Source organism: Dermochelys coriacea, chromosome 1 (assembly GCF_009764565.3).
Source record: "Dermochelys coriacea isolate rDerCor1 chromosome 1, rDerCor1.pri.v4, whole genome shotgun sequence".
NCBI lineage: Eukaryota > Metazoa > Chordata > Testudines > Dermochelyidae > Dermochelys > Dermochelys coriacea.
Window position 1 is genome coordinate 102130569 of NC_050068.2, and position 21585 is coordinate 102152153.

General features: G+C 43.0%; 1 long non-coding RNA gene across 1 annotated transcript; it reads right to left on the bottom strand.

Moving 5' to 3' along the window:
• Window positions 1-7406: 7406 nt before the first annotated feature.
• Window positions 7407-15759, bottom strand: LOC122457990. Its single transcript, XR_006277801.1, has 3 exons — window positions 15750-15759; window positions 9802-9806; window positions 7407-7540 (listed from the first exon to the last, which is right to left on the bottom strand). It is a non-coding gene; the product is annotated as an uncharacterized LOC122457990 (long non-coding RNA).
• Between the last annotated feature and the right edge of the window lie 5826 nt (window positions 15760-21585).

The following is a 21585-nucleotide window of genomic DNA, read 5'->3' on the forward strand; positions in this document are numbered from 1 at the left end:
CAGCTTAGCTTAGGCCCCTGCTTTTTCCTTAGCTTGGCCTCACTCTGTCTGACCCAGGCAAATCCAGCTCACATGGAGAACGTGACCTTCCTGCCCTCCTGAATCCCTGATTAGCCTGTCTGCCCTGTCATTCAGGCTGACCTGGAGCATTGGCCTCTCCCCATTGTTTCTGGGGGCTGTCAGTCTCACGGTCTTGATTCCCCATCGACCCTTCCCCCTTTTTAGTACTGGGAGCTAGCAACTAAAACACCCCCACTGAATGTTAGTAAGGGGGCAGCAGTCCCCTTACACTTGCAACCTCTGAGTTTGATTCAAAGCACACTAAAAGCTCTTAGAAACTCTCCATTAGCATACTGGGCTATGACTCAGACCCTCTCTATACTTAACTCTATTTAAATCACTGTTTGGATATATTACTTACCAGATGTTATATTGATTGAAATTAACTTTAACCTTTATGCTCTCTTCTATCATTTCTATTTGCCATAGAGTAATTAATAAATGCACCACTAATAGCCTTTCTATATCTATCTATCTATCCCAGTACTGTAATCATATTTTGTTTTCTTGTTAAACTTATAAAGTAATCATGACTACTGAGCATCATTTATATTACAGCCAGAGAGGCTGCTGAAATTTGCAGCACTGTTCTGGTAAATTTGAAGGGGTCTTGCTATCAGGAGTCCCTCCTCACAGTCAGCCTAGATTTTGAAACGATTCAATCTGTGTATCATCAAATTTAATTGGAGACTCGTGAGCACGAGTAAAACATCATGTACTAACAGTTACTAAGCTACAGCTCTATCTGCACCAGCTAGCATCAATATTATCTGAACATAGGCCTTGCAAATGCCAATTGCGAGACAAAGTGTAGAGATACATTCACCAAACTTTCAGCTATATGTGAAACCTTGCAAAAGTTAAGGCTAGGAAATATGCTGAATCTTGCTGAATGCTAATTATGCTGAATCTTATATCTGAGTAACAAAAATAAAACAAGATGTACACATATTTAAGCTGACACTTACGTTTATCGTGTGCTACTATGTGACATAAGAGAAAAGCATCAATACAAAATATTTAACATTCTAGTAAATGCATAAGACAATCCACTGAAAGATATGGCTGAGTCATAATACTGAGATGTTTCATAAGATTTGGCATATTTATGGTACATTTAGGGAAACTGAACCAGTGTGTACTTCTACACTCTAACTGAGCATACAAGCACATCTGTGAAGAACTGGCAACAAGGGAAATTCCCCTGAGCTACATAAAAAATAACCAAATAAAAATCCAGCTGATAATTAAATGCAGCACAAAAAAAAAGTTCCTGAGTTTAGAAGTGTCATATTAATTTCAAGAAAAGTTATTCTGTTTTCTTTTCTTTGTCCCTAATAAACAAGTTTATTGTCAGCTTTGGTTCTTATTTACTTATTAAATGCTTTATATAGTACCTATAATATCACACAACCAGGGCACGAAACATGGAATGCTTGAGAGTATGACCATATATATATGCACAACAGAACTCTGAAAGCAGAGTGGGGACCTGCCTCCTTATTTTTATTTGAAACAAAAGTGCAGGTTGAAATCTGTTCAATGAGGAAATAATCCCCAAAAAGGCCCAATAACTATTACATTATTATTAAAAGTTTCTCATAAAAGTATGATCTTAAAGTCTTAATGTAAGTGGCACTAAGGGACTGGAAAGCTGCCCTAATATAGCAACGGAGGATTCCTTCGGCATAGGGAAATCCTTTGCTAGCAAATAGAGGTGATGTAACCAATTCAACTCCGCACCATTGCAACCTCAAAGTGTAGAGGTTGTGCCAGAAGCAGGGGAGTACATAGCCAGATAGTGCTGCTGCACTCCTGCAATACCTGTCTGGCAAAATGGCCCCTCACAGTCTGTTGCAAGCCGGCACAATTTAGAGCAGACCTGAGGTTGGTCTAAATCAGCAGTTCTTAAACTGTGGTTCGGGACCCCTAAGTGGGTCGTGACTCCATTTTAATGGGGTTGCCAGAGCTGGCGTTAGACTTGCTGGAGTCTGGGGCCAAAGCCCGAGCCCCACCACCAAGGGCCAAATTCCAAGCCACATTGCCTGGGGTCAAACCCAAAGACTGAGGGCTCCATCCCTGCGTGGCGAGGCTTAGGTTATGGGCACCCCTACTCGCTTGGGACTGAAGCCCTTGGGCTTCGACTTTTCCCCCCCACACACCCAAAATGGAGGGACTCAGGCTTGGGATTCCCCCCCCCCCCCCCCGCCAGGGCGGCAGGGCTCCGGCAGGCTCAGGCTTCGGTCCCTCCTCCAGGGGCTGTGTAGTCATTTTTGTTGCCAGAAGGGGGCCATGGTGTAATGAAGTTTGAGAACCCCTGGATCTAAGTCATGCTGGGGGCCAAACCAGCCTCTCGCAGCATGATAGCCACACTGTGTCTCTAATATGAATTATACTTATTGTCCTCACTCTCTCAGCTGTGGCAACTGAAGTTTTGGTGCACCTGAGGATCTGCTCAAATCTGAAGTACCTAGCTGATTGTAATATAAGGAGAAGGGGAATGCTTTAACTCACCAAAGTTACATGTTTGTTTCATAAAATTCTGCTGCAAAGTTTATAGATTCAGGTTAGTAAAATCAATATTAGTTGTGTCTTTGAACCTAGTCCTCTAGGCATCACTTCACAACAACAACTGCCACTCCTCACATAATAATATCTGCAGGATTGGTCCCTTAATTACCATTTTTAAGGCCCAATTCTTCCCTCAGTTACATGGTAAATGAAGTCAACGGAAGGTAAACCTCAGTTACTGAGGGTAGAATATGTCTTTTACTTACCAAATAAAAATATAATACCCTACAATGGACAAAACAGAAAACTTTCAACTAATGTAAGAACAAGTAATACTTTTATAAAAACTGTATGAACTAAGAATCTATAGTAAACTTAATCTGTCTGTGTAACATTAATTATGTCCAATAAATTAGGTAAAAGGAGTCTAGAGTAGGACTTTAGGTCAATTCACATCCCAGGTAAAATGCAAGTGAGGATAGGAAGTGTGCTGCTAACAGTTTTTATAAGGGGACTGCAGAGCCCACAAGCTAAGCATTATCAGTTAACCTGCTTCTTCAGTGCCAGAAAAACCAAGAGCTTGATTCTTATTTGATTTATGCCAGTTTTCCACTATTTTAACTCCACTGACTTACCTCTGATTTTCCTGGCATGCAACATGACAATAGCCCGGGACTTTGAGATGAACAGATGCTTTCCAAACCCCCATTGGGGCACATCTGTTTTGATGATTGCTTATTTTCATGTTGTTATTATTTGTGTAATGAGGTAGTGCCCCGAGTGAGGAATTGAGGCTCCATTGTGCTAGGCACTGTATTCCTATAAAACAAAAAAACAGTCACTGCCCCAAAGAGCTTACAGTCAAAGTTACCTTTAACAAAAACACAGCACTGTTGCACAGGGCATGTGCAACAATAATTCAAGTAAAAACAGGGATTTCAGTCTCTACTTACTTAAGAAAGCCTTATGCAAAGGTAACCCCTCACTTCAGTGTTCAGCTCTAATTGCGTGAACAAGAAAATGTTATAGAAAGAGCAGTTGAATTATAACTGCATTCATTTCTATCCAAACAGCAGGTGCACATAATGTAAATTCAATAAAGCTCACACTTCTTTTTCAATTCTTACCAGATATGAATAGCTAATCTGAAAACTCACTTTTTAATTGCACCACTTGACACGTCAAACAGAATAAAGTATAGTATGCAAAGGCACCAGTACATAATCACACTGTATGTAATTATAAAGAATTTTCCTTCAGCATACATATTCATGTACATGTGTAAAACGCATCTTCTATTATCCCCCAAGAGGATTTTCTTGTTGTGATCAGGAAAAGTGATATATTTTGGCAGAACAAAAACACCAGATGACATTTACTTGTTTAGGGAAGAAAAAATGCTCTGGTAATACTATAGAGACAGGGGCATGGTAAAAAAAACATGAGCAGAATAGAATTAAGCTGGGTGATTCACTCATACCAATCACAAACAGTGGTCACTTCAGCATGTATTTCTTGCTGCCCAGTCAGCTACTGCATCTCCCTTCCCTGACACTGTATTTGGTTGCAACTCTGTGAAATGTTTGACTTAGTTTTCCTTCTCTGTTTTTACATGGAGTACTCTATTTCTTTGTCACTGCTAATTCTATAGAATGGTGATCAATGGTGATCATCAAGCATATAAAAGTATGACTGGATTGTCCACACCTCTAAATTCACTTTGTGTAAGCAGTGCAAAGTGAACTTAAGCCAGCCAGTGAAAACCCCTTGGAGAATTTTCTATGTGTTAGGGGAATCTCCAGCCAGTATAGCAGCTATATCACTCCCTGCACCAGCTCTGCCAAACACCTCTGCTGGCGCTGCGCGGCATATGGAGATGCTAGGGGTTTGTCCAGGGTGGGATGGAGAGGCAGAGGGTATGGCAGAGCAGGTCTATGCTGTGCCTGATTCTCTGTTGGTGGAAGTTCTGCCAACAGCATAACCTAGAGCTGTTCAGTCCACAGCTTACGAGGACTACTGGATTCCTTACTGACGGTAAACTCTTACACAGAACCATCCACAAGTAACACTTTCTGTCATTCCAGTTGGCTAGAAGACTCCAGCCCATCCTTGTGAACGATATCTTTTTATTCACACCTTCATCACCTCTTGGGTGGACTATGGCAATACACTATACAGAGACACGAAGCTTCAGTACTTCAAAAATTCCAACTAGTACAGAATGCTACAGCATGTCTCCTCAGCCACACAGGCTACCACAAATTAAATATGAGTCAACAGTGTAACACTGTTGCAAAAAAAGCGAATATCATTCTGGGCTGTATTAGCAGGAGCATTGTAAGCAAGACATGAGAAGTAATTCTTCCGCTCTATTCCGCGCTGATTAGGCCTCAACTGGAGAATTGTGTCCAGTTCTGGGCGCCACATTTCAGGAAAGACGTGGACAAATTGGAGAAAGTCCAGAGAAGAGCAATAAAAATGATTAACGGTCTAGAAAACCTTCTATGAGAGAAGATTGAAAAAATTGGGTTTGTTTAGTCTGGAGAAGAGAAGACTGAGAGGGGACATGAGAACAATTTTCAAGTACATAAAAGGTTGTTACAAGGAGGAGGGAGAAAAATTGTTCTTCTTAACTGCTGAGGATAGGAGAAGCAGCAATGGGCTTAAATTACAGCAAGTGAGGCTTAGGCTGGACATTAGGAAAAACTTCCTGTCCAGGTCGTTAAGCGCTGGAATAAATTGCCAAGGGAGGTTGTGAAATCTCCATCATTGGAGATTTTTAAGAGCAGGTTAGACAAAAACCTGTCAAAGGTGGTCTAGATCAGGGATCAGCAACCTTTGGCAGGCAGCCTGCCAGGGAAAGCCCCCTGGCGGGCCAGGCCTGTTTGTTTACCTGCTGTGTCCACAGGTTCGGTCGATCGCAGCTCCCACTGGCCACGGTTTGCCGCTCCAGGCCAATTGGGACTGCGGGAAGCGGCGCGGGATGTGCTGGCTGCCGCTTCCCGCAGCCCCCATTGGCCTGGAGCAGCGAACCGCAGCCAATGGGAGCCACAATCAGCCGAACCTGTGGATACGGCAGCTAAACAAACCGGTCTGGCCTGCCAGGGGGCTTACCTTGGTGGGCCGCATGCCAAGGGTTGCTGATCCTTGGTCTAGATAATACTTAGACCTGCCATGAGTGTAGGGGACAGGATTAGATAACATCTCGAAGTCCCTTCCAGTCCTATGATTCTATGAAATATATCACACTTGTCATCAACCTGTCCTCCACTCTCTACACACTGACTTATCAAATCAAGTTCAAGTTCTTCATTCTTATCTTTAAAGCGCTCCATGACCTAAGGTGAGGATATCTAAAAAAACACCTAAAGCTCTGGGATGAAGACTTTGCTCAACAACTTTGCTCCTTTGGCACATTGGTAAAGTCTGTCCTCGTGAGTCCTCCTTCTCCACTGCATCAGAGCTTTGTTTTGCTCAGGCACAGTGGAGAACAGAGCCCTAGTGTCATCACCCCATGGTGAAGCCATGGTATAGGTTAAGGGTTATAGGTTATGTTGTATACACCATAACTGCTTCTTACATAGCATATTCATGCCATTACATATGGGAAGGCTAGACTTCTCATGGTCAAATAAGGGAGACAGAGGTACAGTATTCACTTAATTACAGTAGAAGTTAAATTTTTACCATACCCTGTAAGACACTAAAAAACTAGTAGCATCTCCCCATCTCTTAATAAAGATTTACCAGTGAATGTTGCAGTAACATTATGTTTTTGAAGTACATTAGAATGCATTTATTAGGAAATAATGAAGAATTACAAATATTTAAAATTAAACATTTGACAAAATAAACTACTTTTTGTAATGCACTATCTTTGCTATTTAATGTATGATCACTTAATCACTAATTGACAAAATAAAGTAATTTGCAATGGGCTTCCCAAACAGAGTTCAGGGATTGGTACAGATTGCTCACAAATATATTCCCTGTGAGAACTACTTTGTGTATTTACTGTTCAAAATTTGAGCTATTTTGATAGGACATAGAGTCAAATGTTTCTGTTGCTGCTTGGATGAGCATTTCTCATCTATTGTTGGGAGTGGACTACATCCACCCTGATGGAATTGGTCCTGTCAACACTGGTTCTCCACTTGTGAGGTAACTCCCTTCTCTTCATGTGTCAGTATATTTATGTCTGCATCTGTAATTTTCACTCCATGCATCTGAAGAAGTGGAGTTTTTACCCACGAAAGCTTATGCTCAAATAAATCTGTTAGTCTTTAAGGTGCCACCAGACTCCTTGTCATTTCTCATCCAGTTTGTGATGTACATAGCCATGACTATGAATTCGAATTTTGCTTTCTATTAATATTCTGCAGTAGTTGTTGAAATCATATTGTTTTGATGAACATTCCTGCCAGTGACCTTTTTCCTAGACAAAAGCAAATATGAAAGTGGTCTAAACATAGTCAAACTGAATTTGTTTTAAAAAAAAACCCATAGATTTGTTCACAATTTTCAACAGTTTTAACCAGTTTTGTTCCTAGTAACTAGTGCAAATCAGTGAGCTTATATACTTTACTTGAAATATGAACACATTCTAAAGAACAAAACACTATGGATTTACCATGAGATTGAGATCTTTCTGCTTCTCTGTCCTTTGCATAAAAGAAACACATGGGCCATAGCCTCTTAAGTTTCAAATCCTGAAAGTCCATTCAACTTTGATAATTTCATAATACATAAATAATCCACATGGTATCAATCATCTTTTAAATTCTGCTCTTGAAGAGCTTTATAAAGCCTCTAGAAAATCTCCAGGAGCAGAGCCAGTTCTTTAGATCAGTGCTACTCAAAGTGGTGGTCCGCGGACCAGTGCCGGTCCACGAGCCATCGGCTGCCAGGCTGTGCGCACATTGGAAAAAAAATTGCCAGTCCCCCACATCTGATAGCTTGAGAAGCATTGCTCTAGATCACTGTAATTTTTAATGCCTATGATCTCTTACCCATGCGATCTAGTAAAAGGTCACAAATTACCACCTCTCTTTTTAGTTTCAATTTCTAATTCAAAATAAAAGTCAGCATCTTATTATAGTATTAAGATTTAGAGTTTAACCTTTTTTTAAAAAAGGTTGAAATAAATGATCAACTGTTAGGCTATGTACATTATATTTATCATACTTCATGATTATATTCCACTCTTCGTTTCCTGACACAAAGAATCAAGTGATATTCTTTACTTAAAATTAGTACTTAAATGCTTTCATGCCCAGTGAATCACATACCAAGAACAAATCTCACCATTTCAGTTATAGCATGTGATAACAATCTCCTGCAAAGCTAAACGAGCTAAAATAAAAGGCTGTTCTCTACTGGGTTGAAATTCTGTGCTGCACCTCGTGAAGACACAGCACAGAAGGGGCAGCCCCAGGGTGAGGACAAAGGTAGCTGTAAGTCAAAGGTCAGAAGCTCAGAATCTCCTGTACTACATCCCCTCCAGGGCTTACAAGGGGGCAGCATAAGGTTGCTTATAATGACCCACTGCAGTGCATTCACTAAGGGAATTCTCCCTCCGCGCCCTGCAGTACAGGCCCAGCCCCCCACTCCCCACACACTGTTACAACGGCATATACAATCAGGCCTTGGCTTTTATTAGTCTCCTGATAGCCTAGAACTAATATGAATTTTACCTTGAGACTTGATAACAGTGACATATCTGTGATTTCCCAAAAGGCTAGTTTTTAAGAAGATATATCATTAAAAGTACGCAAAGAGTAAAATAATAAACAGAAATTAAGTCAATAGGCCTGATTCTCCAGTAACTATGGCCTTGTGCAATTCACATCTCTGCAAAGAGGATGTAAAACACTGCCGATGGGATAAGTACACAGAGAAATCTGATTTGTTAGTGTTTTATGCCAATATTGCACAGGTGTAAATGACCCCACAAAGTGCCAGCCCAACACATCTCAAATTTGTTTGCCAACTAGTTCTCACTCCTGTCTATTTATAGGCTATTGAAGTCAAATGCTTTCTTCACTTCAATCACTTTTGCTTAATCTCCACAACTTGTTGGTTCCCCACTGCCGGTCTAGGGTTTCAAATCTGCCAGCAAACCAAATGGGAAAAAGCAATGAAATAAATGAGTCAATTAAGCTTTGTTTCCAAGTTAACATTTTGCACTAACCAAATTGTCAGATCTGTCCAAACTCCTGAACAGACTGATTTCCACTGGGAGACACTGACCTCCATTCATCAAAACTTACTATCTTAAAACTATTGCTAAATAATATTAACTAATTAAAATCTATTAACTTCAGCAGAGCTATATAAATACAAAAATTGTCTCTCAATGAAAATCAAGGAGCATGAACTACAACGTATCCGCCTTCTAAGTATAATAAAGTTCTGCACTGGGTGGTTGATATCAATTGACTAATACCTGCTGGGAGTAATTAAGTATTCTGTCAAAAAGCTGATTAAACAAGGCATTATATTAATAAAAGAGTTATGTCTAAATAACGTGAACAGAGTAGAAGTGGTGAAAACTACTCTAACACCCTTTGTATATCTTCATTCTCACTGTTCGTTTTCTTCCTCATCACAAACCTTAAAGTCCTTCTAAACATTTTTGACCTACTTGCATTATTGCCAACCTTGAAAGTTCAAAAATTATGAGAGAAACCAAAATAATCATGAGACTGGCTTAAAAATCTTTTTGGTCTGTTTTCTGATGTTTCTGCTCTTAGGGGGAATTGTCTCTTTTTGTGTTTGAGCTGGGATTGAGCATGAAATCCTGACAGGCACCAAAAAAATACACACACACAAAACTGGGAGAGCTCCTACCTTTTGCTTCTGTTAATAGGTCCTTCCCTAACACCAACATCCCTTCCGCAGCCATTGATCTCACCTCCATCCTTCTGCCCTTCTTTTTGCAGGGCCACCCTCTAGCAGACAACACCTCATAAGAACAAACGAACAGCCATAATGGGTCAGACCAATGGTCCATCTAGCCCAGTATCCTGTCTTCTGACATTGACCAATGCCAGGTGCTTAAGAGGGAATGAACAGAACAGGATGATCATCAAGTGATCCATTCCCCGTTGTCCACTCCCAGTATTCAGAGGCTTAGGGACATCCAGAGCATGGGGACGCATCCCAGACCATATCCGCTAATAGCCATTGATGGATCTATCCTCCATTAACTTATCTCATTCTTTTCTAAACCCATACTTTTGGCCCTCACAACACCCCCTGGCAACTAGTTCTACAGTTGATTGTGCATTGTGGGAAGAAGTATTTCCTTATGTTTGTTTTAAACATGATGCTTATTAATTTCATTGGATGACCACGGATCGGTGTGTTATATAAAGGGATAAATAACACTTCCTTATTCACTTTCTCTACACCACTCATGATTTTATAGACCTCTATCCTATCCCTGAGTATGTTTTCTGAGCAGAAGAGGCCCAGTCTTTTCAATCTCTCCTCATATGGAAGCTGTTCCACCCCTACTCATTTTTGTTGCCCTTCTCTGTACCTTTTTTAACTTTAATACATCTTTTTTGAGATTGGGCAAGCAGAACTACATGCAGTATTCAAGGTGTAGGCATACCATGGATTTATATAGTAGCATTATGATATATATTGTCTTATTTTCTTTTTTGACTGCCACTGCACATTGAGCAGATATTTTCGAAGACCTGTCCACAAAGACTCCAAGATCTCTATCTTGAGTGGTAACAGATAATTTAGACTCCCATCTTTTTACTAATGCTGGGCACTGCCCCTGTTCAGCTCCCAACCCTGGATACAGTTCCCTGGTCAGCTACTTTCCTCAACCTTGGATACTGGCCTGCCCAGCTCCAGCCTTCGCTCAGGCCCAGTTCTTCCACCTCTCAGAACACTGCCCCAGGCTCCTGATCAGCCCCTTCCTCTCTATCCCATAGTGATTGTCCCTACTAGCTCCTTCTTCTTTTGTACCACCCCAGATACTGACCCTGCCCAATTCTGGGAGTTTGCAGCCAGGTTAGGACTGATCCTATGCAAGCTAGGGGGCAGGGAGAGACACCCACATTCCTAGGATCTCTTCATACTCACCTTTGCTTCTCTCATCCCAACTTAGTGCTGGATAGGAGGGGATGAGTAGGAGCTGCACCCTAGCAGGCTGTGATTCCCATACTGGGCTCAGGACAGGGGTTCTTACAAAAAAAAATTTGGTGGCCTCAGAGAGTGGCCATCAACTCTCATTGACAGTTTTTCAAAAAAACTTAATTAACTTTAAGAAAAACAAATAAATATGCATATATACCTGTCCAAATCATTGTAATTTATTTATATAGGGATGTTGTTGTTATTATTGAGTCTGCAAAAACAACAATGTACAGTTGTCCTTATACTTTACTGGACCTAAACAGAATAGAAACATAAATAAGGTGTTTTGCATTTTCTTGTCTTTTTTGTTGTTGTTGTTTGTTTGCTTTTTTTGGTTTCTGATTTTTGTTTTTAATAGAATTGATAGCTAGTAAATCTGTGAAAAGTGGTATTTGTATGTTTATTAATATCACTTTTCACAGCAGCAAACTTGTTACCTAGCTGGGAGGCAATGAAAAGTGATATTAACACACATACAAATATCACTTTTCACAGCAGACTTACTCAGCCCTGGCAAATCGGGGGACAAATTAAGTCTTGGATGGAGAGGTGAGTAGGGAGTCATTGGGGTGATGGGGTGGATGGGTTAGGGGTCGGGGAAGGCAGTGGGGGCCAGAGGCGATGAGGAGGCTGGTGAGCCTGAAGCCCAATGGCCACAGCCTACCGCCACGTGGCTGAAGCTTGCCATCTGCCACCCCAGGGCTGAAGCCAGAAGCCTGAGCCCCACTGCCCGCAGGAAGGTGGAAACTCGCACCGGTTATCTGCTCCTCCAGAGGTTGTGGCTCCAGAGGGGTGCAGGGCCCAACCCCTACTTGCAGACCCAGGGGAGGGGCCAATGCTTTGCCCCCCGCCTCCAATCACCATCCAGGCGGCTGTGGCCGCAAGAAAAGCCTCTGGTGGCCGCATTTGAGAAAAGCTGGCTCAGGCAGCACAAACAAGGGAGCAGAGCTTCATACTGCAGGACAGAGCAAGCAGAGCAGCTCCCCTGCTGGTAGCAACTGGACCTGTAATCCAAAGCAATCTGTGCAGCAGCAGCGACCTCTGGTTGCTGCAGCCAGAGCTGAAGCATTAGTTAGAGCTGAGGCAGTAATGCCAAGCTGTCAGAAATGCCTCCGATAAGCCAATCTTCATGCTGCCTAATTGCGGCACTCACAAAAATATCATGATAGTTGGCAACCTTGTTTAATTTGCATGCATATCTTATCAGCTATATCTTCAGAATAAGGAAATAATATTGTAAAGCTATTCAGTTCCATAATTATGGGCTGAATTCTGGCACAGGCTAAAATTCCCCCCACCCAAAAAATAGATGTCACCCAAGTGGTTTTATACTGTAGCACTTTTTTTAAAAGTCTAAAGAGAAGGAAAGCAGTAGTGGGGAGAAGAAAGTGGTTTGCTGAACTCATCTTTGTTTCTGCTGAACTCATCTTTGTTTCTGCAAAGGGGCAGAGAGTAGAACAAGAAACATAGCTACAAGCCTGTTGTCCCCCTCCCCTCCAAAAAAAAAGTCGCTATCAATGGTGGAAGCCACCATTAATGGCAATTCTACATACCTCAAAATGTCCTCAGCCCAACAATTGAGCCAATGGATCCTTATGTGTGGGAAGGCAGCAGGCATTTGCTTGCAATTGCAAACTCCGATTATATGTGGCTGCTGTAGCTAGGGAACCTCTTGTCTCGATGTTTGGATCACAACCCTCAACTAGCTGCACTAGACACTCCCCATCAATCCTCCGAGCGCAAGTGGGATCCACTGGCTCCTTGGACTCCTCTGAGCAGTGGGCGCTGTCCAGGGCTCTCTACTCGGCAACCCCATCCAGAACTCTGATCTTCAACCTTTGACCCACCCTCCCATCTCTTTTTTTTGACATCCACTAGACACCATCTTACACCCACCTACCTGTCCCAACACCTGTAGATGCACTCCTACGTCCCTAGCACCTGCCTACTCCAATCACAGTTGCCACATTTTGTGCAGATCCATGTTCCAGCCGAGGCCATTGTTTAGGTCAATATGTGTTGACCTCAAGGTGAAATTTATGGTGATATGCAAATATTTTTTAAAAATATAAATTAGCTCAATTTGCATAAAATATCACATATGAAAATCAGTAGGAAAAACTGTATACGTTCTAAAACAAAGGTAAGTGAACATTCTGCTGAAACTTTTATAATTGTGATGCAGAAGTTATAAATTTTATTTTCCATAGATATGCATTGTATAAGCAGAATGAAATATATATGGGAAGGACTGCACTGACAATTTTACAACTGAACTGACTGGTTAATTTTTTTAAAAGTGTTTCCAATATTGTTTAAAATTCTTTGTTTTTGTTAAGTGTGAGTGTTTGAATACTAACAGTGTTAGCCAGCTAACACTAGTAAGATCTCATATTGTTTTCTCACCATTTTAAATGCAGTGCCCTGAGCCTGATTCTGTGTAATGCTTTCCAAAGAGTCCCAAAAAGACAGAACTCAGGTTTGTACTCCAGAAGAGTTAAACTGAAATGCATGAAGAGGAGTGTAATAGTAGAAGACATGATTTGCCTCAATATCCTGATACATGGGGGCACACATAAAAACCAACTGTCACTAAAAAACCAAGTTCTACAAGACAATCCTGCATTAGATGCACAGAAAGTAGTGAATAAAAGCCATTCCACAGAAGTGTCAGAAATAAAACACAGCAGTTCCTGTCATGAAACACCAGGATTTTTTCACTCATTGGGGTAACCCAATGGACTTGTGGTTTAATCTTCTCTTCTAGCTGTAAGTAATGTGGCCACGCCAGCTCAAAAAATATAATTATTGTTCACCCCAAAGAGTGTATATATTTTGTCCCTACTAATATCTGTATGTAAAGAGAGAAAACAAGAAATAGAATGATAGAAAAAGCGAGCAGGGAACAAATACTTTTGCTAAGTGGTGACATGTTGTTTTCTTGGGCAGTGCAACAGGACATTGGATTCTGCTTCCTTTTGTCATGCTAGCATATGGTAACTACTTGTGAGTGACGTGAGTGGCAATGCCAATCATTCCTCTTATTAAACTGATCAGTTTACTTTAACAACTAGGAGGAGAAAATAGAAAGCTGAGGAAGTTATTCCCCTATCTATCCTCTTTCATCTGTTGTTAAATATTTATCACTCAAATCTTGAAACAGCTGCCATTATTATCTGTAAAAAAACTATGTCTACTGGTGACCAGACATTATGGAAGACTTAACACATTAATGGAGTCCCTTACCAGATGGCTAGATCCACTGCAAGCTGTACCTTCTATGCATTACTGAAATGAAATTAAAACCAGTAGGTACCCTCTGTGGCCATAAACAGCTCTACCAATTAGCCTCAGTTGGAGGCTTCCTCTAGCAGAGATGGTGACAAGTGCGCTAAAACTCTTCTTAACTAGAAGTCATTCTTTGCAAATTTTACAAATACCTACGTTGAATGTCTTCTAAAGAACTGGAAACGTTGCAGTAAAGATAGCATCTGTCTCTCTCTCTGAGCCTTGGTCTACACTAGGAGTTGAGGTCGAATTTAGCAGCATTAAATCGATTTAACCCTGCACCCGTCCACACGACGAAGCCCTTTTTTTCGACTTAAAGGGCTCTTAAAATCGATTTCCTTACTCCACCCCCAACAAGGGGATTAGCACTGAAATCTGCCTTGCTGGGTCAAATTTGGGGTACTGTTGACGCAATTAGACAGTATTGGCCTCCGGGAGCTATCCCAAAGTGCTCCATTATGACCGCTCTGGACTGCACTCTCAACTCAGATGCACTGGTCAGGTAGACAGGAAAAGGCCCGAGAACTTTTGAACTTCAATTTCCTGTTTGGCCAGTGTGGCAAGCTGCAGGTGACCATGCAGAGCTCATCAGCAGAGGTGACCATGCAGAGCTCATCAGCAGAGGTGACCGTGATGGAGTCCCAGAATGACAAAAGAGCTCCAGCATGGATCGAACAGGAGGTACGGGATCTAATCGCTGTATGGGGAGAGGAATCCAGGCTATTAGAACTACGTTCCAGTTTTTGAAATGCCAAAACATTTGTGAAAATCTCCAGGGCATGAAGGACAGAGGCCGTAAGAGGGACCCGAAGTAGTGCCGCGTGAAACTTAAGGAGCTGAGGCAATCCTACCAGAAAACCAGAGATGCAAAGGGCTGCTCTGGGTCAGAGCCCCAAACATGCCGCTTCTATGATGATCTGTATGCCATTTTAGGGGGTTCAGCCACCACTACCCCAGCCGTATTGTTTGACTCCTTCAATGGAGATGGAGGCAATACGGAAACAGGTTTTGGGGACAAAGAAGATGATGATGATGAGGTTGTAGATAGCTCACAGCAAACAAACGGAGAAACCAGTTTTCCCGACAGCCAGGAACTGTTTCTCACCCTGGACCTGGAGCCACTACCCCCCGAACTCACCCAAGGCTGCCTCCCGGACCCGCCAGGTGGAGAAGGGACCTCTGGTGAGTGTTCCTTTTAAAATACTATACATGGTTTAAAAGCAAGCATGTTTAATGATTAATTTGCCCTGGCATTCGTGACTCTCCTGGATATACTCCCAAAGCCTTTGCAAAAGGTTTCTGGGGAGGGCAGCCTTATTCCATCCACCATGGTAGGACACTTTACCACTCCAGGCCTGTAGCACGAACTCGGGAATCATTGTAGAACAAAGCATTGCAGTGTATGTTTGCTGGCGTTCAAACAACATCCGTTCTTTATCTCTCTGTGCTATCCTCTGGAGAGTGATATCATTCATGGTCACTTGGTTGAAATAGGGTGCTTTTCTTAAGGGGACATTCAGAGGTGCCTGTTCCAGCTGAGCTGTTTGCCTGTGGCTGAACAGAAATGTTCCCTGCTGTTAGCCACGGGGAGGGGGAGGGGCTAGCCATGCGCTGGAGGGAGGCAAAATGCGACCTTGGAACAAAAGCACATGTGCTATGTATGTAATGTTAACAGCAAGGTTTACCGGGAAAGAGTATACCCATTGTTCCATAAAATGTGTCTTTTTAAATACCACTGTCCCTTTTTTTTTCGTCCACCACCTGCATGTGTTTCAAGGATCACAGGAACTTCTCCTTCCCAGAGGCTAGAGAAGATTAGAAGGCGAAAAAACGCACTTGCGATGAAATGTTCTCCGAGCTCATGCTGTCCTCCCACACTGACAGAGCACAGACGAATGTGTGGAGGCAGACAATGTCAGAGTGCAGGAAAGCACAAAATGACCGGGAGGAGAGGTGACGGCCTGAAGAGAGTAAGTGGCAGGCTGAAGAGAGGGCTGAAGCTGAAAGGTGGTAGCAGCATGATGAGAGGAGGCAGGATTCAATGCTGAGGCTGCTGGAGGATCAAACTAATATGCTCCAGCGTATGGTTGAACTGCAGGGAAAGGCAGCAGGACCACAGACCACCTCTACAGCCCCTGTGTAAGCAACCATCCTCCTCCCCAAATTCCATAGCCTCCTCACCCAGATGCCCAAGAACGCAGTGGGGGAGCCTCCGGCCACCCAGCCACTCAACCCCAGACGATTGCCCAAGCAACAGAAGGCTGGCATTCAATAAATTTTAAAGTTTTAAAGTTTTAAACTTTTAAAGTGCTGTGTAGCCTTGTCCTTCCCTCCTCCACCACCCCTCCTGGTGCTTCTCTCCTCCACCACCCCTCCCGGGCTACCTTGGCAGTTATCCCCCTATTTGTGTGATGAATTAATAAAGAATGCATGAATGTGAAGCAACAATGACTTTATTGCCTCTGCAAGTGGTGATTGAAGGGAGGAGGGGAGCGTGGTTAGCTGACAGGGAAGTAGAGTGAACCAAGGAGTGGGGAGTTTCATCAAGGAGAAACAAACAGAACTTTCACACCATAGCCTGGCCAGTCATGAAACTGGCTGTCAAAGCTTCTCTGATGTGCACCACACCCTCCTGTGCTCTTCTAACTGCCCTGGTGTCTGGCTGTGCGTAACCAGCAGCCAGGCATTTGCCTCAACCTCCCACCCCGCCATAAACGTCTCCCCCTACTTTCACAGATATTGTGGAGCGCACAGCAAGCAGTAATAACAGTGGGAATATTGGTTTCGCTGAGGTCTAACTGAGTCCGTAAACTGCACCAGCGCACTTTTAAACGTCCAAATGCACATTCTACCACCATTCTGCACTTGCTCAGCCTGTAGTTGAACAGCTCCTGACTACTGTCCAGGCTGCCTGTGTATGGCTTCATGAGCCATGGCATTAAGGGGTAGGCTGGGTCCCCAAGGATAACTATAGGCATTTCAGCATTCCCAACGGTTATTTTCTGGTCTGGGAATAAAGTCCCCTCCTGCAGCTTTTGAAACAGACCAGAGTTCCTGAAGATGTGAGCATCATGTACCTTTCCCGCCCCTCCCACGTTGATGTTGGTGAAACGTCCCTTGTGATCCACCAGTGCTTGCAGCACTATTGAAAAGTACCCCTTGCGGTTTATGTACTCGCCGGCTTCATGCTCCAGTGCCAAGATAGGGATATGGGTTCCATCTATGTCCCCACCACAGTTAGGGAATCCCATTGCAGCAAAGCCATCCACTATGACTTGCACATTTCCCAGGGTCACTACCCTTGATATCAGCAGATCTTTGATTGTGCTGGCTACTTGCATCACAGCAGCCCCCACAGTAGATTTTCCCACTCCAAATTGATTCCCAACTGACCGATAGCTGTCTGGCATTGCAAGCTTCCACAAGGCTATTGCCACTCGCTTCTCAACTGTGAGGGCTGCTCTCATCTTGGTATTCTTGCACCTCAGGCCAGGGGAAAGCAAGTCACAAAGTTCCATGAAAGTGCCCTTACGCATGCGAAAGTTTCGCAGCCACTGGGAATCGTCGCAGACCTGCAACACTATGCAGTCCTACCAGTCTGTGCTTGTTTCCCGAGCCCAGAATCAGCATTCCACCGCATGAACCTGCCCCATTAGCACCATGATGCCCACATTGCCAGGGCCCATGCTTTGAGAGAAGTCTATGTCCATGTCCTCATCACTCTCGTCACCGCGCTGATGTCGCCTACTCGCCCGGTTTCGCTTTGCCAGGTTCTGGTGCTGCATATACTGCTGGATAATGTGTGTGGTGTTTAATGTGCTCCTAATTGCCAAAGTGATCTGAGTGGGCTCCATGCTTGCCGTGGTATGGCGTCTGCACAGAAAAAAGGTGCAGAACGATTGTCTGCCGTTGCCCTGACGGAGGGAGGGGCGACTGACGACATGGCTTACAGGGTTGGTTTACAGGGAATTAAAATCAACAAAGGGGGTGGCTTTGCGAGAAACTGAATGGCCCCCTCAAGAATAGAACTCAAAACCTCAAGGATAGAACTCAAAACTGGGTTTAGCAGGCCACTGATTTCACAGAGGGAGGGAGGAGAAAATGAATACGAAACAAATCTGGTCTATTTCTTGTTTTGAGCCACTTCATCTATCTTTAAACATCTTGCTGGCAGCAGACTGTGCAGTACGACCACTAGCCATCGTCATCTCCTGGGTGCTCGGCAGAAGACGGTGCAGTATGACTACTGGCCATCATCTTCTGCTAGCTGCAGATGATTAAAAGACAGTGCACTGCCGGTAGGACTCAATCGCCATGAGACGAAACAAGGGAAATAACCTGGCTGAGTCACTCCCATGTTTGTCCAGCGCCCGGTTAAAAGAGCACCCAGGACTACGTTGATGACGGCTACCAGTCATACTGTACTGTCTGCTGCCAAAAGGCAATAAACTGCTGCTGTGTAGCAATGCAGTGCCATGTCTGCCAGCACCCAGGAGACATACGGTGACGGTTAGCTGCGCGGGCTCCATGCTTGCCGTGGTATGGCGTCTGCACAGATAACTCAAGAAAAAAGGCGCAAAACGATTTTCTGCTCTTGCTTTCATGGAGGGAGAGAGGGAGGGAACGGGGGCCTGACTATATGTACCCAGAACCACCTGCGACAATGTTTTAGCCCCATCAGGGACTGGGATTTCTACCCAGAATTCAAATGGGTGGAGGAGACTTCGGGAACTGTGGAATAGCCACCCACAGTGTAATGCTCCGGAAGTCGAGAGTTGCCTCGGTACTGTGGACACACTCCGCCGACTACATGCACTTAGAGTATTTGTGTGGGACACACACAATCAACTGTATAAAAACGCTTTCTACAAAACTGACTTCTATAAATTCGACCTAATTTCGTAGTGTAGATATACCGTCAGAGAGAGAAGTGTGCAAAATAACTGTGCTGTCATACTCTCAGTGAAGCTGGTGGGGCTGATATAATTAAGGTTGCTTGACACGTCCTATTATTTTTAGATGCTTTTAACTTTGCCAAATTTTAACCTTTTAAAAGCTGAAATTTTTCATGCTGGATATCTGCCTCAGGCTGGATTTTTCTGGAAAAGTTTCAACTAAATAGGTCCAGCCATTTCTGAGAACAAGTTCAGGGACAAACATGTTGTTTTGCACAAATTAAAAAAAATGTAAAAGGTTTTATTGAAGAACTCTAGGACATCTATGCTTAGGAGTTGGGACTTGCTATTTGACAGAGTCTGGTCCTGGTGTCAGGGTTGTGGCTCTTGCCATTCCCTGGAAAATTCACTCAAATTTAACCAAGTTATGATAGTTAATGATGGAAAGGATAGTTTTGTGACTAATGCACAGGGAAGAGAGTCAGGACACTGTGATTCTGTTCCCAGCAAGCTCGTATATGACTTCAGACAAGTCACTTAGCCCCTCTGTGCCACAGTTTTCCCATCTGTAAAATAAATATTCCCTTGTGTGCCACACTTCAAAAAAATTGTGTAGGCTGAACAACGCTACAAACTGGAGCTTCCGGGTTGTGTAGCATGCCGTGATGTACCGTGTTCTTGTACAGTGCCAAAGAGAAGCCCTTTTTTCTGATTATGCCCCGCTCTTTCAGAGCATTCAAAAGATTACTGTATGTATATAAATCTCTCCTCTGTTTTTTCCACCAAATGCATCCGATGAAGTGAGCTGTAGCTCACGAAAGCTTATGCTCTAATAAATTTGTTAGTCTCTAAGGTGCCACAAGTACTCCTTTTCTTTTTGCGAATACAGACTAACACGGCTGCTACTCTGAAACCTGTATAATCAAACTACATTATGCCTGAATTTGAAGGAAAGAGAAGAACAACAAGAATAAGATGCATTTGACAACTTTATAACAATTGTGCTTTCAGTCCCATAGTACTTTCCATTCAAGAATTTCCAAGTGCATTGCACATATCAATGAATTTTGCCAACAACTTTTTTTTATTTAAATTCCTACGATAACAAAATATTCTCGAGTACTTTTCTACTTTTAAGAAAAATCTAAGTAATGTACTTGTTTCTAATATTGTTACGCTGCAGTTCTTCAAAGGCCCCGGTCACCAGTGGGAGCAAATCTCCCTAGCATCACTGATTTTAAATAAACAGCAATTTACACAAGCTGAGAGTCTGGCCAAGAGTGTTTGGAACTCATGGCCATAACATAGATGTAGTTTGGCTGCTTTGCCCCATGTGGCTGGTGGATTCTTGCCACAGAGCCAACTAGCCCTAGGAGAAAGTATATAGGGGATCCTCCAATGGTGTGGAGTCACAATGATAGCTCTGTGCTACCTCCCCTCCTGCTGCTCATGTGAGGGGGTTGGAGCCAGAGGAAAAGGGGCATGGGAGTGATGCTCCTACTTTGCTCTTATCCCTCATTGCTATTTCAACCCATTGGGGTCACTGGCAAGCAGCATCTCGAAACTGAGCCAGGAGACTTGACAGCGGGTACAGTATCAAGGGAAAGTAAAGGAGAGCTTTATGTTATCTTTATGTCCACTCACGACCTGCACTTCACAGCCACAGACCAGGATCTGGTGCCACATTTCTAGAAGGAACAATTTACCAGCTCAGTTTCAGTTTCCATGCTTTTAGGAAGTGTAACAACCTAAATTCTGTGACTGACAGGAAGTAGTTCTCAGTTTCCCCAACCTTTCTGCTGACTGATTTAGTTTCATTCAAGTATAAACAGCAGGAGCTCCTTCTGAATCTTAGTGCCTAAGCTACAAATGTTATCATTCAAGCCTCTGAATAACAATATGCTGCTAATAGTAAATTTTCTCAATGCTGTGGAAATCTGCTTCTGCTCTTGAAAATCACTTATGTTAACAACTGCATATCATTCAGAGCTTGAGATCTAATTTGGAAGATTAAAACCCCAACATCATTAGTTATCTTCTTGCACCTGAAGCAGTAGCCATTAGAAAGTCAACATTTGCCAGAGAGATTATAAATAATTTACCTGCAAATGGTTAATCTTGCTGCACCCTATTACACAGTATACTAGATGGCCTCCAACATGCCCCACCCAACTCTGCTGGCTAATGCAGAAGGTGAACAGAGACATGCCCATGACTCTATCGTAATCCTGACACCACTGTCTTAATCCTCATATGCCTACAGCACAAAAAACAGGTCTGTGCCTACCCTTAAGAACATGGGGACTGGTGGGGGCAGAAAGAGCTAGGCACCATCTCATCCTTGATATACCAAGTGCAGAGCTAGGCATAATCTAGCCCTTGACATGCCAAATGAACAATATAATTTCATGTTAGATTATTGTGATTTCATTTTGTTTTGTTTTTTTAAATTGCCTCTGGGACATTCAGCACACATTTGTAGTGCTACATTATAATGAAAAAAGAAAAGGTCCAGATAATTCAGAGGAATGACATGAGAACTAGATAACACAATAATATCCCTTGCTATTGCCTCGTATGTGGCGGACCCCTTAGATATAAAGCAGCAGGTTTCTTGGTTTTCTGAAACAGAAAACAACGACCACCTGGAATTCTAATTTCATTTTGTGGTGAC